The 22771-nt window shown below is 35.0% G+C and overlaps 1 protein-coding gene across 1 annotated transcript in view; it reads right to left on the reverse strand.

The window, feature by feature from the left end:
• YES1 (YES proto-oncogene 1, Src family tyrosine kinase) overlaps window positions 1-8807 on the reverse strand; it is a 79296-nt gene extending 70489 nt beyond the window's left edge. The window contains exon 1 of the mRNA XM_051970374.1: window positions 8517-8807. The gene's annotated coding sequence lies outside the window, so the exon portion shown is untranslated. The remainder of the gene's footprint in view (window positions 1-8516) is intronic.
• Between the last annotated feature and the right edge of the window lie 13964 nt (window positions 8808-22771).

Raw genomic sequence — 22771 nt, forward strand, 5'->3', positions numbered from 1 at the left:
AAAGCATCCTTATCCAATAAAAATTACTGATGCTTATGATGAAATACGAGGTTTTTTGTTTTTTTCCCTAAAAACTGGTCCCCATAGTGCAGCTTTAAAAACAGAAGACATTTAAAACAAATTGTTATGTATATTAGTAGAAAATGCATCTTATGAGGTTTCTGTCAAACAATCCATTCTCCCAGTACTTTGTTTTGACCTACTCCATTCAACTCCCCTTTAATCTTCCCACCAGACAGATCCTGTGAATAATTATATGCTACTTCAACAAGAAAATCAGAAAAACTTTCTTCTCCCATCTTAAAAAACATTTCTTTTCATAAAAGATATGGGTTTTTATTATCATTAATGTACTAGCAAATTTTTATATTATCAAATAAAGTTTATATTTCAATGCTTTTGCTTTTGTACTTTTTACCAGGACAAAAAAGATTAAGGGGAGAGAAGGAGCAAAAGGAGTCCTAAGTAAAGGTTCTGTTCACTTGAACCACGCTAATTTTTAAGGTTGGATTTCCATATACCAATAAAATGGTTCCTAGATTCACAACTCCCCCAAGTCTCAAAATGTTTTGCCAATTCATTCTATACAAATCTAGACAATTTTTCAGATCTACATACTCTATAAAAACATGTCTACCCTAAAATTTAAATATCATGCTTAGTCTAAAAAGTCATATCATAAAAGGCATACATAAAATATGCCTATGACACATCAATATCAACGTACTATATTGATGTCAACGTACCACACCAACAAGTATGACGTTATCATCTGTAACTATTCTTCCTTTCAGGTCTAACAGAATCAATATCACTCCCCTCTCAACACTACTAGCTCTAGCTTCAAGTTTAAGTGGTCACTCTCTCTGGAGAGACTTAACCAATGTACAGAAAATCACAGTAGGAAAAAGTTTTATGAAGAAAAACAAGTTGAACTGATAATTAAATTGACTTAGTACATTCACACAATGAGGGATGCTACACTTAAAATATTAATAGCAGTATCATCTCAGAAGTATCAGTTTTCCAATGGCAGAGTCTGGAGTTGGTCAAATCATATTATTCCATAAGGACATGATGACCATTTCCTCTAATCCCAGTTTTAACTGAAGAGTATTTATTAAGCACTTAAAAGACAGAATTTAGAATGCATATTTTCAGTGCCTAGCAAGAATGCAAAAACTCCAAAATTACTGTTCTAAAGAAGCTTGCATTTTACTAGCTGATAATTATCTTTACTATATATTAGCATACAAGTTTTTCTCTTCTGACAATATGTAAAATTTAACAAGAAAAACTGCTACTATCATCATTTCATTATTTACAGTAAATTAGTAAAAGTCTTTTTACCTCTCCTTGGGAATGTGTGAGAGTAAAGAGAAGGGAAAGGCTATGATCAGAGTTTGAACATTTGGATACAGGAGAGCTGGAATTTATATCAGGATGGGCAATGGAACTATTTCTTGGAGAATTCCAATTTTTGGATGAGGTTGGGAAAAATTATCTGACTACTAGAATTCTGATCTCTGAACTTTTGCTCTCTAAAGTTACCAGACTCCAAACTTATTCAAGCACTACAATAAAAAAATTTACAAGCATACACCTGATACATATTCATTTATTTATAAATATATATATATATACACACACTACTATACAATCAATTGTACTGTATTACTAACAATTATTATTATCAATTAGTCATGAAATTTACACAAAGAAAATTAACAAAGAATGGACTAAAAGTAAAATAACATTTTAAAATATTTTTTAACAGTAGGGCAAATGTTTGTCTTAATTTTTGTTGATATATTCCAATAGGCATATATATTTTAGTGAAATCAATTCTGATTAAATATTTGATTTTTTTAAATCTTGGTTTATGATACAGCATTCAAAAGTCTGATTAAGTTCAGTTTGTTTCATACTTGTTTTTAATTCTTGTCAGTTTACAAAATGTGTTCAGTCATTCTGTAGGATTATCAAAAAGTTTCCAAAAATACTTAATCAACATCTATAGTTCCAAATTTAAGAATGCCAATTTTATCCATCAATCCTGCAAAGGTTTGTTTCAGTTTGGCCTGTGTATTGTTACAGTAGTTGCAAACTATAAGTGGAAGATGTATATTTATATTTTTAGCAAAGGAGTTCAAAAGCCACAAACTATTCACCTGGAAGATTTTCATATAGATTAGAAAGTTCTTTTTACATTAAAAAAAAAAAAAAAGATTTTTTTGGGGGGAGAAGGGGAGAACCACTCAGGAGCTTCTATAAAAGGAACTTGCTCTACCAATGCAGAAAATATCCTTCTTTCCAATTTATAGTCTTAGAGAAATGATTAAAACACTGAGAGGCTGCTTAAAGGACTGGTTTAGGGTCACACAGCCAGTCTATGTTAGACATGGAACCTAGAATTAAAATACCTTCCTAAGTTACTGACCAATTCAAGAGAACAGATATAACTTTTTATTGGTAAGATGAAAAATTTAGTTTTTAAATATTTTAAACTTTTATGGCTGTTTTCTTGCCAGATTTTTTTTTTAACCTCATGATTAGTATTATTCTTATTCCACAGCTTCTCTGAAGTTATCTTTTTAGGCCATGTATGCATTTTTTCAGCATTAATAATGTTAAATTGTTAAATTAAAAATGTTAAAATGTTAAAACTAAAGAGCATAACCCACAAATTTCCTTAACTAAGCATGTGAAAATTGCAATATTTTAAAGTGCTGAAAGAGATTGAAAAGAAGGCGTGTCAATCTATATATTAAAAATAAACAAACAGACATTCTACTATTTTTCTGTACTCCAATAACTCTGCACTCTGCATAGTCTTCAAGAAGAAGACCTGGCCTCAAGACACTTAATAATTACTAGCTATGTGACCCTGGGCAAGTCACTTAACCCCAATTGCCTCGCCAAACAAAACAAAACACCAAAAAGACCCTCACTAACAAAAAGGAAACCTAAAAACTAGTCATTTCAGTAAGAAGGGAGTGTGTTCCCAAGAATGGGAGATGAAAAATAAAGAAATTATAGTTAATCTAAGTTGAAGCATACATCTTAACCAGAAAGGAATAAGGGTGTTTGAATAGGGTGTGAGGGGAAGAGGAGAAAAAGAGTATTGGGAATGATCCATGAGTCATTTTACTCCTAGGCCTCAACATTCAATTTACTTGTGCCTCACATGCATCCTACAGGCATCTATCTCACCCTGTAATCCAAAAGTTTAATTATTTTTCTAAATCATTGATAAGGAAAATGCTAATTAAAAATGACCTTGAGGTCCTATAGTTCTTACCCATGTTGGGCAAAAATAACAAAAGAAAAGGGCAATAACTCTAAGTCTAGTGGAAGGACACAGTGGAAAGAGATATACACTGCTGATGGAACTATTGAATTCCAATCATTCTGGAAAGCAATTTGGTAACTAATCCAAAAAAATAACTTTAGTTGTGGCTAATCCTTGACCCAAGGATACCATTACAAGGTATATATCTCAAAAAGTCAAAACCAGAGGTTTTTTGGGGGAAAAAAGAAGTCCATAAGCACAAAAATACTTTTGTATTTCAGCAATACCTTTGATGTTACAAAGCCCTGGAAACAAAAGTGGATGCCCATCAAGTAGGAAATGGAAGAAGAAATTAAGGTAAATGAATGTAATCGAATATTGTTTTATGAAAAAAAAAAAAAGGATTCAGAGAAACCTTCGAAGACTTGTATGCTAAGGGAAGTGAACAAAACAAGATCGATTCATACCATTACTACAAATTTAATGTAACTTCTTAACACAAGTTTGGTTTTCATATACAATCTTACTTTTTATTCTTTGTATACTGAAATGTTCTTGTTTGTTAGATTCATTATTAAAAAAAAATCTAAAAAATAAATTTGATATCCTAAAGCAGCAGCACTGACTTTGTAACTAAAATTTTCTAGCATACAAAAATTAAAACAATACTAGCTCCAACACTAGTTACTTCCTTTTCCTTTCTGCTTCTTTTAAAGCTTCTCTCCTTAACTCTCCCTCTGAGCTATATCAGAAGGTAGATAATGTCACAGTCACCCAGCAGCTGCAGCTGAACTGAAGACCTCCAATCCTAGAGCAGCTGATGGAAAAAGGGGTAAATAATACATGCTTCGAATTTGATACACAATGCAAAAATGACACAAACAAATTAACTCAAAGTCAAAGATTAAAAAAAACAAAAAACCTTCCAAAGAAGAAAAGAAATAGGTAAGGGTTATGAAGCATAAGATCATTTGCACAGCCCCTCAAATTCAAGTGGATCTAGGAGGGATAGAGGCAACTGGCACTTAGGGCAATGGAATTCTACAACTCAACCACAATTTACTTATGAAGCTATTTATAAATTCTGCTAACTCAAAATTTCAAATCTACATAAATGAAGGATAACTATAATGCTAAAGACCAACATTTATTAAACATTCCAAAGAAAATGGTACTGTGCACTACACAAATGAAATAAAATATACATGGTCTCTCCATGCTAAAATACATTACATACATTAAAATACATTACATATGAGGGGGAAAATACTAGGTATATATACAAAAATTAATTTGGTTATTTTAAAGAATTGAATTATGTCCAAATTATGAATAAATTGAATTTTTCAAGTATGAATTGATGTGAAATCAATGAAGTAATATAAATTTAGTTAAGAGTACTAGATTTATAATTCCAATTGTTCAATAATGAAGAGAACCAGCTACACTCAGCAAAAGCGCTGGGAAATGAGTGTGGACCACAACATAGCATCTCCAGTCCTCCTGTTACTGTTTTGCTTGCATTTTTGTTTTCCTTTTCCTGTTATTTTTAAATTATTTCTAAATGCGACTTTTCTTGTACAGCAAGATAACTGTATAAATATGTATACATATATTGAATTTAATATATACTTTACCATATTTAACATGTATTGGTCTACCTGTCATCTAGGGGAGGGGAAAGAGGGGAAAAGTTGGAACAGAAGGTTTTGTCAAGGTCAGTGCTGAAAAAATTACCCATGCATATATGTCTTGTAAATAAAAAGATATAATAATAATAATAAAAAGAGTGATAGATTTAGATTTATTTACATTTTCTATTATAAGAAGTTATTAAATAAGTCCCAAACAGCAACCTTATTCACATGAAATTATTTCATTTGGAAGATATGAGAATTTGACAACCATACCATTCATACAGCTCTCACATATTCCCATTCTTTTATGCTGAGAATTACATATGTCACACATATATAGTAAAATTTGATAATTTCCTAGAAGCAACTTACATATCAATAGCCAAATGCAATTTCTCTCAAATTTTCTGGAGTTGCCACATTCTACAGTTGTTTGCTTTTGTGACATAACCCACTATTTTAAAAATTAGTATAAGACCTATGTTAATATATACACAAACATTTAAAATTAGGACTAAAGGAAAATAGATAATAGTTATGCTTGTTTTTTGAAAAGCAAAAAAGCTGTTAAAAGAGAAAAACGGAAAAAGGAAAATCCCTTAATTCCAATAGTATAAACATCAAGAAAAATTTAATTGAAAAAAAAAGACAGTATTCTGTGAAAATGAAAGTTTAATTAGAAACTATGGTTAAGATATTTTTCATTCAACAAATACTGATTAAATACTTATGTATATGATATTGTTATGGCTACAATGAAGAGATACAAAAATCAGACAATATAACACCATCTTTGTTCTCAAAAACATGGTGAAGAGGCATATATACATTTATTTATAGAAAATTATTTATTAATAGAAAATTAAAGTACAAGTAACTTGAACTTGTACATAAGACAAAATTTTGAGAATTTGCCTTTACTTTCATGACCTTTTAAAAGAGCACTAGATTTGAAATCAGAGGATCCTAGGATTAATCTTGACCCCTCCCCCTCATTAAAACAATTTGACTTTGGTACAGTTTTCTTCTCTGTAAAATGGGATGGTGGAAAGGCTGAATTATGTGCTCTGAATAGTTTTAAATCTATAAGGAAGAATTTAATTTTTTTCAGCTTTATCAGTTTATTTTTTTCTCTTTTCAACTATTTCATAACTTTTAGTTATTGTTGTTGAGTTTTTTTTTAAAATAACTATCAATGAACTGAACAGCTGTAGAAAAGGGTTAAATAAGTGATCATAGCTAATTCCAGCAGCTCAAATTGAATTACAGGATTTTAGAATTGAAAAAGACCTCCTTATTTCTTTCAAGAGAACACCTGTGTTAATCTGGTTCAGGTCCCTGGAGTATCCTTGAAAGAATTCCATTTTAAACAAAACTACTAGATTTCAAAGCTTTCCAACTTTAATTGCATATTTCACATGTGTGTGGATACAAAAATATGCAGATGATCCTTCTATTGCATAGGTATCAACCAACTTCTCCCCTCACCACTAGGAGTACCAACATGTATACAAATTACTGAAACAGATGTCAGTATGAGTTCTAAACTAACTTTTTGTATTATGTAATAAATCACATATATTAATGAAATACTATTGTTTAAAATTACTCATACTTTGAAAGACTAATCAAAAATTTCCCCCAAAAGTGAAGTGTTAATGTTGCAATTAAAACATACTAGTTTTAGATTATTTCAGCATAAATCCTTTCAATATTACAGATATTACAGTGTTCATTCTGCTAGATAACTAATAAACTCCTTTCAATCTTACACTAGTATATATTTCAGCCATAAGACAAATTCCACCTATCCCAAAAAGAGAGCCAAAGCTGTAATTTCACTTCAGGAATTGTCTACTTTTGAGCAGAAAGGAGTCAATTTGTGGTTTATGAAGTCAGCAGAAACACTGCAAAATAAAAGCTGTGTTATAATATCATGGTAATTGTGGCCAAAGATCTACTTTTGTTATAGGTCCAATTTCTCTTTTTCCCTGGAAGAAAAGTGGGGTAAAATTTTACAGGTATAGAATCAATGCAAAGAAAACCTTTTTCCAGGTTGTTGATTGGTTTAGAAATTAGAAATTCCTTTCCTAATGATCAAAAACAAAAATCCAGTAAACTTCAAAAACATTTTTTTTCTTGAATCTTTTAACATGACAGGTGTCTGAACTTTCTTTACCAATCTGACTTATAAATAAGAGAATCTTAGTACAGGAATATTATAGATGATCTAGGTAACATTCCTAATGCTTAAGAAACCAGACTAAAATATTTATTATTGTTCTACTTCAGTAAATATCCAGAGATGCATTAATGTAATATATTTCAATCCTGACAAAAATATCAGCTATCATAATACCTATCATTACTATCATAACACCTATAAGTGTCTATGACTATACATTCATTCAACGAACATTAAACCGGGCTGTGCATAAAGTGAGACAGAAACCCGTTCCAGTTCCAGTCCTCATGAATGCCACCTAAACCGTGGCATTCAGCCAAAACAATGCATAAAGCAAAAGGGCTTGGAATTACATTTACGGTTAGAAACCTACCTTCTCAGATCCTGAATTCATTAATTCAAAAATAGTGTTCAAGTGGGGTTTTAATTTTTGCATTAATTATTCACAAATGATCATTCAACCAAGAACCAAGGTGCGCTATATTCCGATCACCATACAACCAAAGCAATTAGAGCATAAAAGAGCCAAAACTTTAAAAAGAGAATGGGGGGGAGGAAGCACACAATCTCTGAATATCGTCTTAAAACATCACCCGCCCCCCACTCTATAAAGCATACCCTGGATACAATGAACGAAAAGAAAACAAAACATACGAAGTTTTCAACTCCCCCTGGGAAATGAAAATATAACTGCGAACTGTAAGTGAAGTGGCCACAACACGGTGAAAACTGCTTCCTGAATGACAACCCCCCAGCCCAAAACAAAGGAAAACTTTTGCATGCTGCGGTTTTCAATCAACCCCAGTAAAGGGAGAGGCTCGCCCCAAGCCCAGCGCAGTTGTCACTAAGCATCAGCCAACAGACAGGTCCCCGATCGCACGAAGTCAGGCAGGAGCGCGGCTTCCCTCGCTGGCCTGCCCTCGCTTGGAGACCTAGGTTGGGAAGGGGCGCCTCGTAAATGCCCTCCCCTCCCAGCAAGGTTGGCAGCACCGGGCACCCAGGAGGACTGAAGGGTTACATCGCTCCGAGGGCATTAACAGCCAGAGACCAGGTTCTCAGCCCCAACCTGGCGGGCGCCGAGGAGGGAGGGGGACCCGGTCTACCTGGAAGGAAGCGAGACACACCCGCTGGGGGAGGGGAGAGTGGCGGGGGAGCGGCCAGAGCGCAGAGCGGCCCCTCCCCCCAAGCCCAGACCCGGGAAGGGGTACTACCGGGAGAGATAAGTTTCTCCCCAACTTCCCGACGCGAAGCCCGAAGCGAGAAGGGGGGGCGCTTCCAGGGAGAGGGGGAAGGAGGCGGCCTCCGAGAGCTGTTGGGGCCTAGCACTCTCGGGGCTCGGGCGACTTCTCTCCTGGGGAGCGCAGCGAGGAGGGGGAAGGCGGGGGGGACTGGCGGGTCTTACCTGCTTTCGGCCCGCTCACATGAGTGTCGGTTGCGGTGGGAGTAGCTTCGGTTGGAAGGTGGAGGGGAGGGAAAACGGTGGTAGGCGAGAGCCGCGGGATCCGGGCGGGCAGCGGGACCTCCCTCTCCCTCCACCGCCCTCACCGCCTCCTCCACCTCCGTGAGCGCCTGTAGACAGCAGCAGCCACCAGCTCTAGACTCCTTACTTCTCGGAGGAGGGAATTCCCGGGCTCCCCCCACCCCTGGCACTCACTCTCCACCTCTTCTCTCCTCCCCTCTCATTCGGCTCCGCCTCTCTTACTCTCCTCCCGCCCCTCCTCCTCCTCCTCCTCCTCCTCCTTCTCCTCCTCCTTCTCTTCGGCCGTTGCGGCTACCTGCGCGGGCGAGGGAGGGAAGGAGTAAGTCCCGAGGACACCGGAACTCGCACCTCCCCACCCTGCTCTCGTATCCCCCACCTTCCGGCCCCCAGCGGCGGCGCGGGGACACCCCCCACTAGATCCCCCTCAGCGGCTGGGGTCACGCGCCTCTCTTCCCTCCCCGGGGGTAGGGGCTGTTGGGCAGCCCCACCCTGCAATCCCCCAGGCTGGCCTCGGCCAAAACCGTGTCACACATCCCGATCAAACATGGCGGCGGGGTCCGGGGCGGATTCCCGGGGGGATGAATAGAGAGCCCAGGCAAGGGAAGCGCTTCTCCGGCCCCCCCTTTCCCCGCCCCCCACCAAGTGCACCCATAGAGACGGACCGAGCTACTTAAGCAGCCGCGAGGAAATTAAGGAGGCGACTGAATTGGCCCCTCCCTTGCCCTCGTAGGGTGACTTCGTGGTTCGGGGCCGGAGCTTTGCGTCGCGGCGGGGTGGGTGGAGGGAGTTTGTTTATGGAAGTCAGTGCATCCAGAACATCCTGCGCTTCAGCCCAAAGCTTTTCCATCCTTTGTCCGCGAGACTAAAATTCTCAGCCCAGCCGGATGAGGCAGATGGGCGTTATCGTCGGCGTTCTCGGCCTGCGTTTCCCCAGAGCCCGTCTGCCCTCCCGCAGCGCGCAAATCAGCCCAGAGAGAATGCCTCTTCCACCCCCAACACTGGCCCGCCCGGCCTTTCCCGGGGTCTCGCGCTCGCGCGAGGCTCCCTCTATGGCGTGTCCGCGTGCCGCTGCCCGGGAAGTTCTAAATTCTCCCCAGGCGCTCCGGGAAAGTGCACGCTCCTGGAGATGTCCTGAGACAGCTCAAGGTCGTCCAAGGTTATTGTACAGGTCGCAGGGCTTTCCGCTAGAAGGGGCCTGAGCAGAGATCTATCCCCGTCAGTGGCCCATTTCACAGTCGAAGAATGCAAGGGCTTGAGCCCAAGGTTACTCCATTCTCCCTTTACTTCCCTGGCTTCTTATTGCTTTCGTAGTCCGGAGAAATTGGCTAGAAATTAGGAGTTAGAAGAACTGAGTTCGAATATCGATGTAGGCACTTAACTATAACTGTGTGCCCTTGGTCAAGTCACTGAAACTCCCTCCGTTTTCTCCCTGTTGAATGAGGGAGATAGAATCCCTGAAACTCTAAAACTGAAACTCGGCGTGTATGAGCTTGTTTTTAATATATGTACTTTTAAATTTTTTCATTATCATTGGTTTCCTTTGTAGTCCTATGTATTTTATACATTTGAAAATATTCTGAGAAAGGATTCATAGGCTTCTCCAGACTGTCAAAGTGGTCCATGACACGCAAAAAAAGCTTACAAACACATGCTGGGTGTCTTCCAGCTCCGACCTTCTATGAATATTGTGTCTTGTTCTGGTGAAATCATTCCGGTCTTGTCCAGCTCTCAGATTGACTTCCTCTTTGTATTTCCTCTTGGACAGAGTTATCAAGAATCATTCGGGATAGCTGGTTTCCTTTGTGTGTACTGGTGAAAAGTGAAGTTAAGAATGTTCGGTAACTTTACTAAATATCAGTTGTATTATGATTGTATTCTAGGAACTTTGACAGAAAGTTCAAAGATTGAAAAAGAAATCAATTCAACTGATTTATAGAATGGAATAGATCTTAGGCATACACAGAAAAGAAACAAAGAAAAACAAGCTTTTCCCCTCCAAAATGCTAAAAATAAAACACCTGAATTTTACATTTACGATTTAAAGGTTCTACCTACCCTTTTTTCCATTTTATTTGTGTGATTTCTTGTTTTTAGCTTTTCTTTAAAAGATTGTATTTGGTCAAGATGAATAGTATTTATCTAAGAAGATAAATTCCAGGAGAGCAGTAGCTTTTTTTATTTAAATTTCTAATGTGATGAGAGCAGAAAATCTTGTGTAGAAAAGCATAATTTTATTTTTGTTCATGGGAATTTCTGTCCTTTCCATCTTTGGAAGGCTTAAAAATTATTCTTAAGCATAACAATTTAAAAATAATGACTTCCTGATTTAACAAGGTGTTGGAAAATGGAGAGTTTCACCTTAGAGTTCCAAAAGAATCAATATTTTTGTCAATATTCTTTATTAGTGTCACTTCCCCCTTCCTTTATCCCCTCACCTTGATTCCCATAATCCTCCCCTCCCTTTTGCCTTTCCATCACTCTGTACAACAGTATCCTTACTCTAAAAAACAGATCAAATCCAAAAGTAACAAAATATAAATACATTTTTTTCAAGCCTCAACAAACAACACTTCTCTAGGTAGTCTTAAGACTATTAAATTGCTGAAAAAATGATATCCTCCATTGATTAATACTCCCCAGCTAGGAGTTCCAGATACCAATGAAATTACTGGTTGAGACCCTCTCCCTATTCAATACAAAAGAATTCTAGTGTAACAATAACTTAGAAAATTTCTTTTGAGTTTGATATAACAGGCCTTGGCAGATCAGTTTACAAAGACTAAACAAAGAGATAGGTTCCTGTCTCTTTCCCTTTCATAGTAACATTAAAATAATATATTGTGCTTGTGTGCTTGCGTATATTCTAAACACTAGGGAGTAAGAAAAATTTCATTTTAGTAAATGCAAAATATTTTAATTTAGTTAAAAACTGCAACTTCTTGACTTCCTAAAAGTAAAAATGTTTTGGAGTTAGCTAGACTAATAATTCTCTCTAGACTAATAATTCTTAGAAATTCACTAGAAGACTTTTAACAAGAAGAGATTAAATTAAAAATCATCATCATCATAATCACCAGCATTTATGCAACACTTTTACTTTTGCAAAGTTATTTACAAATTATCTCATTTTTTGATCCTTGTAACAACCCTGTGGGATAAGAACTATTATGATTCCCATTTACAAATGAGAAGACTGAGGCAGACAGGTTAAGTGACTTGTCCAAGATTACAAACTGGTAAGTACCTGAGGCTGGGATTTTATTTCAAGTTTTCCCCAACTCCAAAACTGGCACTCTTAACCACCTAGCTATAGTTGAAACTTTAACCCATGATAATAAAAACTTATATTTACAGTTTACAAAATGTTTTTTGATCTAGTATCCCATTTGAATCTCACAACAGTCCTTTGAGGGTAGCAAGTTTTGTGATAGAACATCATATTTTACAGATGAGAAAGTTGGGGCCCACCAAAGTTAAGTAACTGGACCTATAGTTATATAGCTAATAATAATAACTGTTTTGTATAATAATAATAATAATAACTGTCACAGAATCATACATTTAGAAGCATGTATTTCCACATTCTCCTTTTTCAGATAAGGAAATTAAAACCTAGAGAAATTAAACGATAGGTTGGGGCATACAGAGGTAACAAGTGGCAAAAGTGGCATGTAATCTCAGGTATTCTGACAACAATCCATGATTCTTCACAGGGCCAGGGTGCTCTAAAATCGTCAGAGTACCATGTGTATATTATTTCATTTGAGCTTCATAATACAACTGTGTGGTGACTATTATAGGTGGTAAAATCCTCATTTTATGGAAGAGGAAACTAAGAATCAAAGGTAACTTGACCATGGTTACTCAGAGTAGAAACTAAAACTCCTCTTCTGATACTCAGTCTAGAGCTCTTTCAAGGGTGTACAGATGATAATTTTGTTCAGTCATTTTTCAGTCATATCCAACTCTTTGTGAACCCATTTGGGATTTTCTTTGTAAGGAAACTGGAGTGGTTTGTCATTTTCTTCTTCAGCTCATTTTGCTGATGAGGAAACTGAGGCAAATGGGATTAGATTTGAGCTGGATGTTGATATCAGGACCTGACTGATCATGGAAATCATTGTCAGTGCCCATGGCAACTCTCTAAACAGGTCCAATCTCCCCTCTTCTTTCCCCCAACTCTGCAAGCACCCAAGAATATTTTGGGTAGTTCCTACTTGGAAGTGGAGTTACATTTCTGAAAGATAATAGTCTTTGTCCAAAGAAAAGTCAGAGGGAAAAAAATTCTAATGAAAGATAAGGGGGAAAAAATGCTCTACTAGTTGGTAACTTTTGGATTTCTCTTAAAACAATTCAATTTAACAAATATTAAAATAATACCATGAGCAAAGGCCAATCAGTAATATAATTTAATCACCATTTAAGCCAAGTTTTAGTTTCTCTTTTTAAGCTTTACTCAACTCATTTATTACCCCTCCTTTACAATCAATGAATAATTAACCCTGAATCAGATTCTTGCAATATGAAACTAAAATATGAACACTGCCTCTGGCTTACAACCTATGTGACCTTGGATTTTCCACTTCCCTGAGTGGAGAATCTTTTCCACTTCCCCTCTTGGAAAATCTTTCCTCATGCGTAAATTAAGGAGGTTAGATTAGATGTGTTCTGAGGTCCCTTCCAACTTTAAGTCTAAGACTGAATGAAAACAAAACTCAACATAGCAAAATTATTTTAAATACTGGCCTTTTCATAAGGAAACAAAGCAAAGTACAGAATCAGCAATTGAGTTGTTGGAGTTAAGTGATGAAATCCACCTGTTATCTTATCTTCCTAGTATCATATTCCTACCAGTATGACTTTGGGTACTTAACTTCTCAGTATCTACATATGTAAAATGAAGAAGTTGGACTAAATGATGATATCTAGGATCTCTTCAAACTCCAAATGCACAACTGTATGGTACAGACTCAAGTGCAAAATAATATAATTAGCATTTATATAGCCAGATTTGCTTAGGGTCACACAATAATTGTCTGAATAAGCATTTTTCACTTGGGTCTTCTCAAATTCAAATCCAGCAGGATATTTACTACCCTACCTAACTCCAAAAAATTAGTTTATAGAAAGGAGAAACCAGGCATAACTGAAGTAGTAGAGAAAGCATCATGAAGAGAAGATATAAGCAGAGCTTTGAAAGACACAGGATTTAAAAAAGATGAAAGTGGAGAGAGCATTGCAGAAAAGTGAAAAGCAAAGCAAATGACAAAAGCATGAATTAAATATGGCATATATAGAAACAAATTGCTGGACTGGAGTAGAAGATGCATTTTAGAGAGGAGAAAAAAAATAATTTTCAACAAGTAGAATAGAACCAGATTATGAAAGACCATAGAAACTAATCAGAGAAATTTAGATGTCATTTTAGCCTCTTAAATAAGGGAAATGACCAGATGAAAGCAATGTTTTAGGAAAATTTGCATGGTTTTAGGAAGATTTGCATGGTATTATCATGCAAAAAGTATTGGAGATGGGAGAAGAGTCTAAGAATCTAAGATACCAAAGCCTATAAAAATAGGGTTAGGAGTGGAATGGATGATAGAGACTCCAAATTATATTCAGTGAAAGAAAAAAGAGATAAGTAGTAGGGATCAAGAAAATGGGAGAATCAGTGTTTTTTTGTGTGTGTGTGCGCGCGTGTGTGTTGTTGTTGTTTAACTTGGGAGAATGACCACTGACATAAAATTATGATGGGTTCCATTGGAATATTTTGAGGTGATTGTATGAAAATATAGAACAGGAAACACCATCTCTTAAAATTATGTTGTGTAAATGTACATAAAACAATAGTTGAAATAGACCCCTATGTTTTTCCCCTGAGGCAATTGGGGTTAAGTGACTTCTCCAGGGTCATACAGCTAAGCTGTATTAAGTGTCTAAAACCAGATTTGAACTAAGGTCCTCCTGATTTCAGGGCCAGATTCTATCCACTGCACCATCTAGGGGCTCCAAATATGTATAGTTTTAAGAATTATTTGTGTAACCCAGCGAGAGTACTGTGGGAACTGGGTGTGGATCAACACATAGCATTTTCACTCTTTTTGTTTTTGTTTGCTTACCTTTTATTTTCATTCTCTTTTTTCCTTTTTAATTTGATTTCTCTTATGCAGCAAGATAATTGTATAAATATGTATGCATATATTGGATTTAACATATATTTTTACCATGTATAACATATATTGGATTACTTGCTATCTAGGGGAAGGGGTGGGGGTAAGGAGGGGGAAATTGGAACACAAGGTTTTGAAAGGGTTAATGTTGAAAAATTATCCATGCATAATTTGAAATTTAAAAAGCTTTAATAAAAAAAGTTAAAATTAAAATAAATCATTTGTATAGAGTTGGTCATTGAAGCTATGAGTAAAGAATCTCTTGAAGTTTGGTATTTTTTAAATAAATAAATATATGACAGCAAAAAAAAAAGGAAAGAGATTTAGTAAAGGAAATAGAAGATCTATGAGTGAAGCAGAAGACCAAGTAAAGTACAAATTCAAAGAAGCAAAAGGAAAAGAAGATTTCAAGAGGGGAATATTATTTAAAAGAAAATTTAGAGGAGGGGAGAAACCATGCATAAGGAAGTTTGTGGAAGGAAGCAATGAACTGTACTAAAAACTCCAGAAATCATACTTTTTTCACCAATTACTTACAATTTTTAAAAAATATAAAAATTATCATAATTGTGGAATTTCTGTAAAACAACACACAAATCTAATAGATTTTTTTGCAGCTGATTTTGCAAAAATTCATTATTCATTAATGTTCACTTTAAATATTTAAATTATATAGAGTTGTGATATGTTAAAAGATAATTTAGCATATAAAATTAATATACTATTATTCTGTGTTAAAATCATACTGTTCTAAGATTGAGGTGAAGTCTGAGAAAGTAGAATAGAAATTCTATATATATATATATTTAACTGATATATACAACCTAAGATGGGGAAGCAGTTTCATGAATAGAATTTCAAGTCTAATCAATACAATTTTGCATTATCACGTTACCAAGGAAACACGTTTTTCTTAGTACAGAGTAAATAACCACCATATTTTATTTTATTTTATTTTTTAATTTGAGATGAAATGGAGGCATCTGCGTGGTTCTGTGGTTAGAACCCAGTACTTGGAGTCGGGGAGACCTGAGTTCAAATTCATCCTCCGACACTTTGTAGTGTCTGTAATGTGCGCTGCTGTGGAAGTCATTTTACCTCTGTTTGCCTTAATCCATTGGAGAAGGAAATATGGTGCTAAAATATATGTGCTAAGAAAACCTCATGAACAGAATTGGCATGCTATGATCTATGGGTTACAAAAGTTGGACACAGCTGAATAACAACAATAAGAGCTCCTAAAGAAAGTAACAACTTGGCTATATTTCTTTAATAACTCTTTTCAATATAATAGATATCTTAGAGAATCTTCCAAGATTATAGACTCATAAATTTAGAACTCTAAGGTCCTTAGAGGCCATCCATTACAAACTTTTTGTTTTATAGATGAAGAAATTGAGGTTCAGATAGATCCATGGTCTACCTGCCATGATCAGATAGCTAAGTGTCAGAAGTGGCATTTGGAACTAGATCTTCCTGAGTCTACCTTCGATGTGTTGTTCAATATGCCAGGTTGATGATATGAACTTTATTCCAGTTTTTGAAGTCATTACTTAAGCAAGAGAGATTAAAAAACAGTAAAATTTTCAAAGATCATAATGTAATAGTCCACCTGATGCCATTCACAAATAACTAGAGTTGGGGCTTCTTCATAATTTCTTCATAAGCTATTAGTATAATATATATAATATAAATAAATATAAATATATAGTATAATAATAAATAATAAGCACAATCCTCATTAGTATAAGGAAAATATAAATTAAAACCACTCGGGGTTAAATCTCTCCCATCAAATTGGCAAAGATAACAAAAGGGAAAATAACAATTGTTGAAGGGTCTTTGGAAAGACAAGCCTAATAATGCATTGTTGATGGAATTATGAAGTGTTCCAAAAATTCTGGAAATCATTTTGGAATTGCAAATCAGTAGATTGTGCATACTTTGTATGGAAGGAAGGAAGGAAGGAAGGAAGGAAGGAAGGAAGGAAGGAAGGAAGGAAAGATAGCAGAGAGCAGAAAGAAATTTAGAAGGGGATTCAGACAATCAGGGCAATATTGGAACTACTTATTAAATTTGATTTATATTGGGGGAAAAACCACTTGTACTTAATGGAGACTCATGTTTCACATGGCCCTCATTTTTTTGGTTCAATTGATTTTTATGAATGTTTGGCAAGTTTGTAATAATAAAAAAGTAATTTTTAAAAATAGCATTTACATAAGCTTTGAAGTTTACAAAGCACTGTACATATATCATTTGGTCCTCAAAAACAATCCTAGAAAATACATACCATTCCTATTCTAGTTTAATAGATGAGGAAACTGAGGCTGAGGTAGGAAACCAGTTTTCTTGAATTCAAATTCAGAACTCAATCCTGATGACACACAGGAATTGAAACAGCAAAAGAAACTCCCAGAGGAGAGGTTAAGAGAGCCATTAACACATTAGATACTGTAGAGTACAAACTCATAGGTAATCCCCAAATACTGTAAATCCAGATCTATTCTAACCTGGCTTCTATAAAGGCAACAACAGAGGAGATGATTATGGTTTTAGCTAAATGCTCACCATTAACTTTCTGTTTTTGCCTTTATTTTCTCAAGATGCCAAATCCAAGCACTGTTGATTCTAATAGTTTGAAGAATCTGGTTCCTGCTAATCTCTAAACTTTTGCTTTCATCCCACCAAGCACCATCATTGTGGAATCCTAAGGATATTTTCTGTGAATTTCACTGCTGGCAAATGCCTGAATATAATGTAAACTCTATATCTGCTTAAGAACTTTCAATTTTTTTTTTCTCTCTGGAAAGTTTTTACTTATCGATTTGTTGTTTTCAAGTAGCTGCCACACCTGCTTACTAGGGATAGAGTGTTAAATCTTTCACTTATTTGTTTACAATTTCAGTTAGAGAGGTGTTAATGGCTCTCTTAACCTCTCCTCTGGGAGTTTCTTTTGCTGTTTCAACTCCTGTGTGTCCATTTACACAAAAAAGAAAATGTCTATCCTCCAATATAATTTAGCTTGATCTCTAACCCTCATAATTCCACAGTATAGCAGGCTCATTATGTTCCTAGTTGGTTGCAAACAGTGAGTTTAAAAAACAAACAAAACAAAACAAAAAAATTAACCAAAAAAACCCCCCCAACAACACTATCAACTACTGTGTTATCTATAGAATCAGAAAAAAATTTCCCTGGCTACTTAAGTAACTACAGTGTACCTAAAAGTATCTCTAATAAAGTTCCTTGAAAAATTTTGCATTTAATTGCTTACTTTCACCTATAAACTTGACTAGCAAGCTTTCAATTCCCTTCAGTCATCTTAAAAGATCTCTGAGTGGGTTGGCCTTTCCAGAGTTAATTGATAGTTATATTTTTCTGTGTGAGCATTTACATCTCCGAAATAGGCAAAAGCCACAGATCAGGACCTGATTTTTTGTTTCGTTGATTGTTTATGGAGTTTAAAAAGAAAGTAGTGGAGAACATTTTAATAGTGCAGATTAAATTTAAAGGTATGTGTTGCATATGTTTCCCTTTTACCAGCCAGTTGTTAAATTTTTATCTGCACACACTTGATATAAACATAGATGAAATGAATGGGTGGTTGGATTTTTTGGTTTCTTTTGTTTATTTATTGTTTGTATTTGGCGACTAGATCTTTGTCGTAGTAATACTAGTCAGTAGCTAGTAGTAATACTAGTCAGTAGCTAGTGTAGCAGCTATTTACAGATCAGATTGGGGGCTTTATCCTCCTTTTCTGACTTAGATGAGTTTGCCCTTTCTTGGTCAGTCTTGTGTGTGTCCCTTCCTTCCTGAGCTCACCTAGTTGGTGTCAGACTTAGTTCAGATACTCAATTATTCAAACCCTCTGCAACTCAGAACCCACAAGCTAAAGGTGTACACAAGTCTTATCCTCCTCAGTAGTAGGGATGCTGGGCATACTTCACCTCATAGAGCCAGAATGGTTTATAAAACATCCAAAGACAGAATATTGGAGCCTAAAAATATTAAATCATATGGTCAATCAAGCTTCCCTAAATTTCCAAACGAATAAACATATACTCAGAGGTAAAGTAATCTGCCCAAGGTCTCTTAGCTAATTATAATCAAGCCAGAGCCAGTCTCTTTCTCTTACCAAGTTGCCTTCCTATTTGCCTCATAATACTGCAGGAGACAGACAGTTGTTGAAGCCATTCCTCTTTCCTCTGTCTCTCGTTTAAAGTCACCTTTGTGATCTATGCTATTGATTCTTTGGGGACCAAATTGTTTCTTCTTATCACGTGTACTGCATAAGATATACAAATATAAAGAATACAGCCGAGGGGTAATAGGTATTAGCCTTTTCTACTTTCTGCTTCCTTTTAAAATCTTAAAAACTTCAAAAAGCATGATATTGAATTTTCCTTGGTTTTAATATGAGTGACAATTAAGAAAACCATTGTATATAGCTTTCATTACTCACATGTACCTCATAATTATGAGTCTTCATCATGTCTTTAGTCTTTGTAAGAGCAACCTGATAACTCCTGTCTTTGGAAACATTTTCTCATTTTGAATGGTTAGTTTATGTTAACATTATTATTTATGATAAATTTTGATTCCCTTTTCATAAAAAGTGAAGGATAGGGAATCATTTGTGCTATTGGAGGGTGATCCACACTAGTAAGATCATGTCTTCCCTGGTGTAGTAAATAAAAATAAAAATAAAAATAATTATCATCATTTATCACATCATTATTTATTGCTTGAAATAAGGCACTGTATTTGAGACAACAATTTAAATATTCTTATCCCTGAAATCACTATATAGCTAAACAATTCTTTATAATACCACGAGCAGATCAAATACCTTGCATTTATGTAGTCTTTCATGGAATATTAGATTGAAAATTAAGCAGATTTGGGTTACTAAATGTATAACAAAGCTTTGGGAGAGTGGAAAGGGGGAAAAATGTATATAGGATATACTTTAAAGTTTAATCTGCATTATTAATATTTTCTTTATCACTTTCTTAAGTCTAATCAACAAAGCAATAAATCAAGCTCTGATTTATTGTACTTGCCAATTTCTGTGGCATAAATGTTCTCACTAACATGGTTAACAGTTTCAGAATAGCCTGTATGAACGGCATTCTCATGCTCACTCTCCTACTTTCTGATAAAATCGTTTATCATCTCTGTGCCTTAATTTCCTTATCTGTAAAATGAAGGAGTTAGATGTAATCAAAGCTTCTTAAACTGTGGGTCACAATCTCATATGGAATCACACAACTAAATGTGGGCGTTGTAAAATATCAAAATACCAATCAACTCTGAAAAAAAATTGAAGATGCTTTAGATTCTATAGTATCAAATATGCGGCCAAGATTTAATTCTCCATGTAAAAATAAAAATCACATCCATCTCTTAGTATGAAGATTTGTTTTCCTCTTTACTAAGTGGCAAAATTGTATGTATACCAAAGAATTGTTGTAAGATAAATTTCTTTATGATTTATTATCAATAAATGCTTGATTTATATACTTAATTTATATACCTATATCCTTGGGGTCATGTAAAAATCTCTTGGATGAAAAAGAGTCATCATTAAATCTTTTGAATTGTCATCATAAAATAAACTTGCTATTCATTAAATAACCAAAAAGTACTTCATTATTCTTTTTGGAAGTTTAATATCAAATATTGTGGAAATAGTACTTTGTTGTCATCAAATCAAATAGCATTTCTTATTTATACTCTTTGCTGCTAAATAAATCAACTGCCTATTATTTCCTTAAATTGGTAATATTATAGCTTGTCTTTTAATCCAAGTTCCTTGAGTAAAACTATGTTTAACTTTATGTCAAAGCTAGATAATCTGTAAATTGTAAATAGCATGATTTACCCACACTGTGACTTTCTTTTTCCTTCCTTTCTTTTCTTATTCCCTCTTAATTTTCTTTCTTTTCCTCTCAGAATTTCTACTCCATTTCCCCACATGTGCCCTGAACATGTATAAGTGTGCATACTTCTATTAATTTATTCTCTGATGGCACAACATATCTGTAGGTTATACTCTATTTTCAAAGGTTTCACAAGTAGAAATTAAGCTCTGACAGATGCTAACCAAGTTGGTAAAACTTTGAGTCTGGATCCAGTGATGGATTATATATCAAGTATATCTAATGAGGACCAACCTGGATAACTTAGGAAAATTTTATCATCCAGAAAAGTTAAAGATTCTTGACTTTGGGGTGAAAGAAACTCTGAAAGCTCTTTTCTTTTTTTGCAAGTCTTAAAGTGCTATAAAAATACTGTAATTAGTATTACTGCTAGGTTATGTTGTTGTTGGTCTTCATGACCCCACATAGGTTTTTCTTGGCATAGAAAGTGGAGCAGTTTGCCATTTGCTTCTCCAGCTCATTTTACAAATGAGGAACTGAAACTAATAGGTAATGGACTTACCCAGGGTCACACAGCTGATATCTGACATCACATTTGAATTCAGATCTTCCAAGTCCAGTACTTTATCCACTAAGCCACTTAGCAGTCCCAGCTTCCTAAGGTATAGAAAGGTTTTAATCTTTATCAGAGAAGTGAAAAAAACCATTCATAATGAGGAAAAATTAAGATTCTAAGAAATCCATGTTCTCAAAAGTCCTGATTTAACCTTATTTTTCAGAAAAACGCACCATCTTAGATTTTTTGCTACAAAGGTTATTATTGTTCATGATGGCATCATATTCTGTTAAAAATCATTTACTAAATTTGGTAATATAATGCAAGTAATATTACTGCCCTCTGATCTTCATCTCTTTGTATTTAATCAATCTCCTTTGTGTATAAACTGTCAGTTGATTTTAATTAGAAGAATAACCTTTGTTCCAAGGTCAGTAAATATTTTTGATAAATTCTTGATACTATGACTATAATCTATGCTAAGAATTGTACTCTGACCATGTTGATATAATTAAAACACAGTGGGTCAGAAATTAACTTTGTTATATTTGGAATTGTGTTAACTAGTGAATCACAGTTCAAATGATATCATGGTCACATGATTGTTAAAATAGGAGGGAAAAATGATATTTTTTTCAGTCCCCATTTATAAATGTAGCTTATGTTTCTTTCACTCCAGAATAGTTTAAACTGAGGAACAGCCTGTATAGGGAAATTTTATTAAAGTTTTATAAATCAGTAATATGAAATTCTACACAACTCAAACTCTTCAAAACAATTTCATATTCTTAAGAAAGGATGAAAAACATTCATAGAAAAAAGTGACATGCTGCTCCCCATTTCTCCCCCCAAAAGAAAACACAATGGAGAAAAACACCTAGCTTATATTAAAGTAAACTTTCTAGAGTTTTCAGTTTCCCACATATCCAGATTCCTATTTATATGCCTTTACATTCATTATCTTTATACAAAAGAACTGAGAATGCCTGAGCAATTGCCTCACACACAGCATAAATAATCATCTTACTAAATACAAAACAAACTAGGTTAATTCAATGTTAAGGTTCACCTTTTAATCCTCAAAAGCCGGAGAGTTGATAGTTGAGCTTTCCATGGTAACCACAGTTTTTAAAAGGTTCATGATGACAAAACAAGAGCAGTATCATATACTATTTGGAAAAAAGAACAACTCTAAATTCAAAAACCTCAAACTCAAAACAACAAAAACTCTATGACTCCTACAAAATGTATTTTTAAAATACATGAATATAAAGAAACAGGATTTGTTTTTCAATGCAAATGTAAAATAAATTCTCAATGTCCATTGATGCTTAGGAACAAGCAAGACATAGCAAACTTCTGGATTTCTCATTTTTTAAAGGAGAAGATTTCTAACTAATTAGATGTTGAATCTTACCAAATGTCCCATGAAAATGGATTTTTTTCTTTTTAACTTTTATGATAAAATTGTTTAAATAAACTAGATACTTTTCTAAAAACAATACATCACTGTTTTGTTATCTTTGGAATTTATGAACATTATTATTTGAATTTCATTCTAAAATA

Source organism: Antechinus flavipes, chromosome 1 (genome assembly GCF_016432865.1).
Source record: "Antechinus flavipes isolate AdamAnt ecotype Samford, QLD, Australia chromosome 1, AdamAnt_v2, whole genome shotgun sequence".
In the NCBI taxonomy this organism is placed as follows: Eukaryota; Metazoa; Chordata; class Mammalia; order Dasyuromorphia; family Dasyuridae; genus Antechinus; species Antechinus flavipes.